The following is a 6,126-nucleotide window of genomic DNA, read 5'->3' as shown; positions in this document are numbered from 1 at the left end:
TCAAACTGCAGCTGAACCAGAGGAACAACCTGGACTGGTAGCAGTTGCCCCTGTACAGAAAAGAAAGCCAAGAAAATCAGTTCTTTTAGGGATGAAGAAGTAGGGCCCTCACAGCAGGAGGAAGAGGCAGGGCCAGAGATAATCATCCAATCCTTATTCCTGGGTAAGCTGCGAGGTATGCAAAAAGATTTCAACTGCCAGTTGGGTGAGCCCCTGGTGACCTGGTTTCTCTGATGCTGGGATGTCATGGCCCACAATATGAAACTAGATGGTAGTGAAGCCAAGCAACTGGGATCCCTGTCCCAGGATGTGGGCATTGACCAGGAGATTGTGAAAAGAATAAAAACTCAGCCTCTGGAGGCAACTCCTGACTGGCTTGAGGGAAAGATATCTTTTCAAGGATGATCTAGTAGTGCACCAAAATAGGTGGAACACCATGGAGCAAGGTATCTGGCACCTGAGAGAATTAGCTGTGCTAGAGGTACTCTTTAAGGATTCAAATAATGAGCAATCCCCTATAAACCCAGATATGGTCAAGTGTGCATAAACCGTGCAGTGGAAGTTCCTATACAGAGTGTCATTGTCATGCATCAACTCATTGGCATTGATGTCAATGAAAGAAAGAGAACAAAGAGTAGATAATTTGGTTACCAAACTCCAGCAATATGAAGAAAGTATCTCTTACCCTATATGGGCCTGTGTCTCGTCTGTGTAAAGACTGTCCAAGGACCTCCATCAATTTAAAGAGGACTACCAGCAATTTAAAGGAGTGTCCCATGCCCTACTAGTACAAACAAGAGTCTCTGCTATTGGGAGAAAGTGCCCTCCTGCTCAAGAGAAAGGGTACACACCACAAGGTCACTTGTGGTCTTACCTACATGGCCACGGAGAGGACATGAGGAAGTAGAATGGAAAACCCACCTCTGCCCTAACAGCATGGGTATGTGAGTTGAGAGGAAGAACAAGTATTGCAAAAAATCTTTCAAGGATAAATGCTGCTCCATTTTCCAGTGGGCAAGTCCTCAGACAGAAGAGGAGGATGTAGTGGTCTGACCTTGGCCAGGTGCCCACTAAGCTACTCTATCACTCCCTTTCCTAGTGGGACAGGGGAGGAAGAATAAGATGGAAAACGCTAGGAGGTTTAGATAAGGCGATTTACAAAAGCAAAGAAATTAACAAGCGAAAGCTTGCACTCACATCAGCAAAGGGAAAAGTTAATCTCTACTTCCCATCAGCGAGCAATTATCAGCCACTTCCCAGGAAGCAGGGCTAAAACACATGCAGCAGTTGCTCTGGAAGGCAAATGTAGAATAACTAATGCCTCCCATTCTTCCTCCCTTCCCTTAGCTTTTATATCTGAGCTGACATCATATAGTATAGAATATCCCTTTGGTTAATGTGGGTCAGCTGGCCTGGTTGCATCCCCTCCCAGAATCTTGCCCACTCCCAGCCCCTTGATTGGGGAGAAGGAATGTTAGAGGGACAGCGCTGCTCAGCAGTAGCCAAAACACTACCAATGCAAAGCACAGAACTGTGAGGGGTGCTAAGGAAAAATGAACTCTATCTCAGTCAGACACAGTACTGAGGGCTGATGTCACTTGTGATTCTCTTGAAAGGACCTCCAGTTCATATTTACAAGAAGTGAGCAATGAGTACTATGACAAGGACTAAAGGCCTCTGGCCAGGTGGAGGAAATGGACAATCGGATCTATTGGACTGTGTGGATCCAATGGCCTGGCACATCAGACCCACAAGAGTATAAGGCTTTAGTTGACAGTGGTGCACAATGTACCCTGATGTCATCAAGATATGTAGGGACAGAATCCATCTCTATTTCTGGGGTGACAGGGTGTCTTGGTTTGGAAAGACAGGTATCTGTCAGGGAAAACTGGAGTTTCCCTTGGAATGGAGAATGTAAAAGCCCTCTCACTCCAAATTATTACAATTTTGCAATTAGGAGCTTTCAGGCAAAGAATATGGAAATAGGAGTAACAGTTCTTTACTAGGAATATTAAAAATACAAATGCAATAGTACAAAAAAAACCAAACAAGCAAACAAACAAAAGTCCTAGAAAACCCTGACAGTCAGAGATATGACCTGACACCCTGTTGGTCAGGGTGTTGGAAGCAGTCCAAATAAGTCTTCCTGGACTAACAGATGTTGTTCTGTGAAGTTGAGATGAATCTGTAGAACAGAAAGGTCCAGTGCTTGGCAAGATGGGTCTGGTCTTCCTCCAAGAATTCAGTGGAAAGCCAGCTATCTTGGTGTTTGGGATGGCCGGTTTTATCCCAGTGGAAAGGCTTTGGCTCCTCCCACTGGGTGGAGCATCACACAATTGAATGAAGTAATGTTATCAGTCATGTGAGAGGCCTTAAATGGCCCATTCACAGGTGATGTCCCTCGGAGGAAAATGGGTGGAGGAAGAGAGAAGAAGGCACTGCCTTATCTGGTGTTATCAGTTGTCCCATTAAAAGAAGGCATCTGCCCTCTACCCCCCCTAGAGTTATAAGAGATAAAGAACACTATCTCTCAACCGGTTTCAAGAGATGAAAATAGAATACACATTTTTTGTTACATTTTTCAACCTAGGATGTCGGGTGATCCCAACAGCTGACTGTACTGGAAACTGAAGTGAGCCTGATTGGGAACAAATGGCAAAAACACCCCATTGAGACTTGCCCAGAGGCCCATGCATCTTTGGCATAGATTACCTCAGGAGAGGGTATTTCAAGGGCCCAAAAAGACATCATTGGCATTTTGGGATAGCTGCTTTGGAGACAGAGGAAATTAGACAGCTGAATACCTTTCCTGGTCTCTCAGAGGACCCTTCTGTGGGACTGCTGAGGGTCAAAGAACAACGGGTACTGATTGCTATCACAACAGTGCACTGTCAACAATGTCACACCAACCAGGACTTAGTGACCCTCATCCATGAGATGACTCATGAACTGGAGAGCCAGGGAGCGGTTAGCAAGACTCACTCACCCTTCAATAGCCCTATATGGCCAGTGTCTAAGTCCAGTGGAGAGTGGAGACTGACAGTGGACTATCATGGCCTGAACAAAGTAACACCACCACTGAGTGCTGCTGTGCCAGACGTTGGAAATTCAGTATGACCTGGAATCCAATGCAGCAAAGTGGTGCCACCCCTGACATTGCTAATGTGTTTTTCTCTATTCCTTTAGCAGCAGAGTACAGACCACAGTTTGCTTTTACCTGGAAAGACGTCCAGTACACCTGGAACCACCTGCTGCAGGGGTGGAAACACAGCCCCATGGTTTGCCATGGACTGATCCAGACTCTACTGGAAAAGGATGACGCTCCAGAACACTTGCAATACGTTGATGACATCATCATATGGTGCAACACAACAGAGGAAGTCTTCAAGAAAGGGGTGAAGATAATCCAGATTGTCCTGAAGGCCATTTTTTTCCATAAAGCAAAGTATGGTCTAGGGACCTGCCCAGGAAATTCAATTCATGGATTTTTACCTTCCTCTGGAAGGCAGGCACATGGATACATGGCTATCACACTCTAAGTGTTTGTTTGTGGGGTTACTTTAACAATGGTACCTACTGTGAGAAAATGACACCAGGGGAAATTTTTTCCGAACCTTTCACTCAACTGTTTGGGTCTATTCCACCAGTTTTTGAAGGGTTTAAATCTTCTCTGAATGCTAATGATATAATTCAATGGCTGGTATTGCTCACAGGCCTATTCTATTTAGTATTCAGAGATAAGGGGAGATCGACCTGGATAACCACCCTGATACCTACCCCAGAGAATAAGGATACTGCCCTAGAGACTGGGGATGCTGCCATGGAGCCTGACACTCCCCTAGAGACTGGGGATGCTGCCATGGAGCCTGACACTGCCCCACAGACTAAGGATGCTGCCCCACCACCTGACCCTGCCCTGCAGCCCACCTCAGAAATGAACCACCCAGACTGGGTGGGAGTTCTGGTGAAAGAGATAGGCCAGATGCTGAAAGAGCACATTTCCCCAGTGGTGGCCTCATTGGCCTTATTAGCCCCAGCTGGTGGGAAACCCTCCCTCTTCCCTGAAAAAGGAGAGTCTGAAGGTGCAGCAGTGGAACCCACAGACGTTACAACCGTCCAGGTTCCAGCTGAACCACAGGGGGAGTCACAGCCAGCAGCAGTTGCCCCTGTGGAAACAGAAATATAAGATGAAATCAGAGCACCCAGGTAATAAAGATAAGAAAGGAGGGCCCTCACAACCCACAGGGGAGTCAGAGGTTGAGATCATCACTGAGTCCCTGTTGTATGAAGGTCTCCGTAGTCTGCAAAAAGATACTGCACGATGGGGACGTGAGCCTTATACAGCCTGGTTACTTCAGGTCTGGGACCTTAAGGGTACAGGTGTGCAACTGGATGGTGGTGAGGCAAGGAATATGGGACCCTTGACCCAAGACTCAGGTGTGAATCAGGTATTCGTAAGGGAGCAAGGACCCCTTTCCCTTTGGGAGTGGCTTTTAATGAGTATAAGGGAGAGGTTTGTCCACAGAGACAGAATGCAGGACCACCACCATAGCATGCGCTGGAAGACTCTTGAGGATGGGATCCAACAGCTGAGAGAAGTGGCAATACTGGAGGTACTCTTTGGGAGGAGCAGACAGCATGATAATGACCTCGACAAAATCAGGTCCACAGGGCAAATGTTGTGGAATCTAACAACTAAAGGGCCATCTGAATACACCACATTCATGGCAACGATTAATTCTGATACCAACTGAGAGACCGTAGGTTCTGTAGCCAGCAAGCTTAGAAATTTTGACAGTATGATCAGTGGCCCAATGCAGACTCAGGTCTCTGCCGTGGTTAAAGAACTCCAAAAGGAGATAAGGAAGGTAAGGGAGGAGATGAGGAGGAACAGTTCCTGTGTGGCACCGGTGCGAGTCACAGGCCCCAGAGTCAAAGCCCAATGTCCCTCAGCTAGAGAGAGAGGGTACACCCCACGAGCTGACCTGTGGTCCTTCCTGTGTGACCATGGGGAAGACATGGGAAGGTGGGATGGGAAACCCACTTCTGTTCTAGCAGCATGGGTGTGTGAGCTCAAAGAGAGAAACACTAAGTGAAGGGGTTCCACTAGAATGAAGGTAGCCTCAGCCTCCCATGACCAGGCTGTCAGGTATTACAGAAATGAGGATGCTCTGTCAGATCCCCTTGAAGGAACCTCTACTATGTATGCACAGGAGGAGAGTAGTAACCGGTGCTAGAGGGGCCCTGCCTCTAGCCAGGAAGAGGCACGGGAAAACCAAGTCTTTTGGAAGGTGTGGATCCGATGGCCTGGCACATCAGAGCCACAGAAATATGAAGCTTTGTTTGATACTGGTGCGCAGCGTACCCTAATGCAATCGAGACATGCAGGAGAAGAACCTATTTCCATTGCCGGGGTGACGGGGGATCACAAGAATTGACTCTGTTGGAAGCCGAGGTGAGCCTGACTGGGAAGGAGTGGCAGAAACATCTGATTGCAACTGGCCCAAAGGCTCCATGTATTCTAGGCATAGACTTTCTCAGAAATGGCTATTACAAAGACCCTAAGGGACTAAGGTGGGCTTTTGGAATAGCTGCCGTGGAGGCAGAGGGCATTAAGAAATTGAACACCCTGCCTGGATTATCAGAGAACCCATCTGCAGTAGGACTCCTGAAGGTAGAAGAGCAACTGTCATGGGTTAGCACTGGCCAGATGTTAGTGCACCCATGAATATATGTTTTTTCTCTAACAACTCCTGTGGGATGTGATCAGGAACAGAGCAGAGCAGGCTTAAATCTTGAAAACAAAAAAAACCCACCAAAACTTTATTAATTACATAAGAACAGGGACAGAAATACTCTTAAACACACACAGAGACAGAAATAAAAACTTCTTAGAGCATTTCTTCTCCCAGTTTCTACCTCCCCACCCATCACTCTTCAAAGACCAACTCTTGGGTTTTAGATTAAACAGTCACCACTCAAAAACAAACTAATCTTCAATTCAGCAAGGGAGAGAGGAGTCTCTCTCGCACCACTGACTGTTCCTCAGAAAACACGGGTCCACCCCTTATGTGTTTCCATGTCACCCATAGCACCGCCCGGAGAAGTCTGCTAAGGTGACACTCT

Source organism: Prinia subflava (assembly GCF_021018805.1).
Source record: "Prinia subflava isolate CZ2003 ecotype Zambia chromosome W unlocalized genomic scaffold, Cam_Psub_1.2 scaffold_36_NEW, whole genome shotgun sequence".
Lineage (NCBI taxonomy): Eukaryota > Metazoa > Chordata > Aves > Passeriformes > Cisticolidae > Prinia > Prinia subflava.
This window is presented reverse-complemented; position numbering follows the sequence as displayed.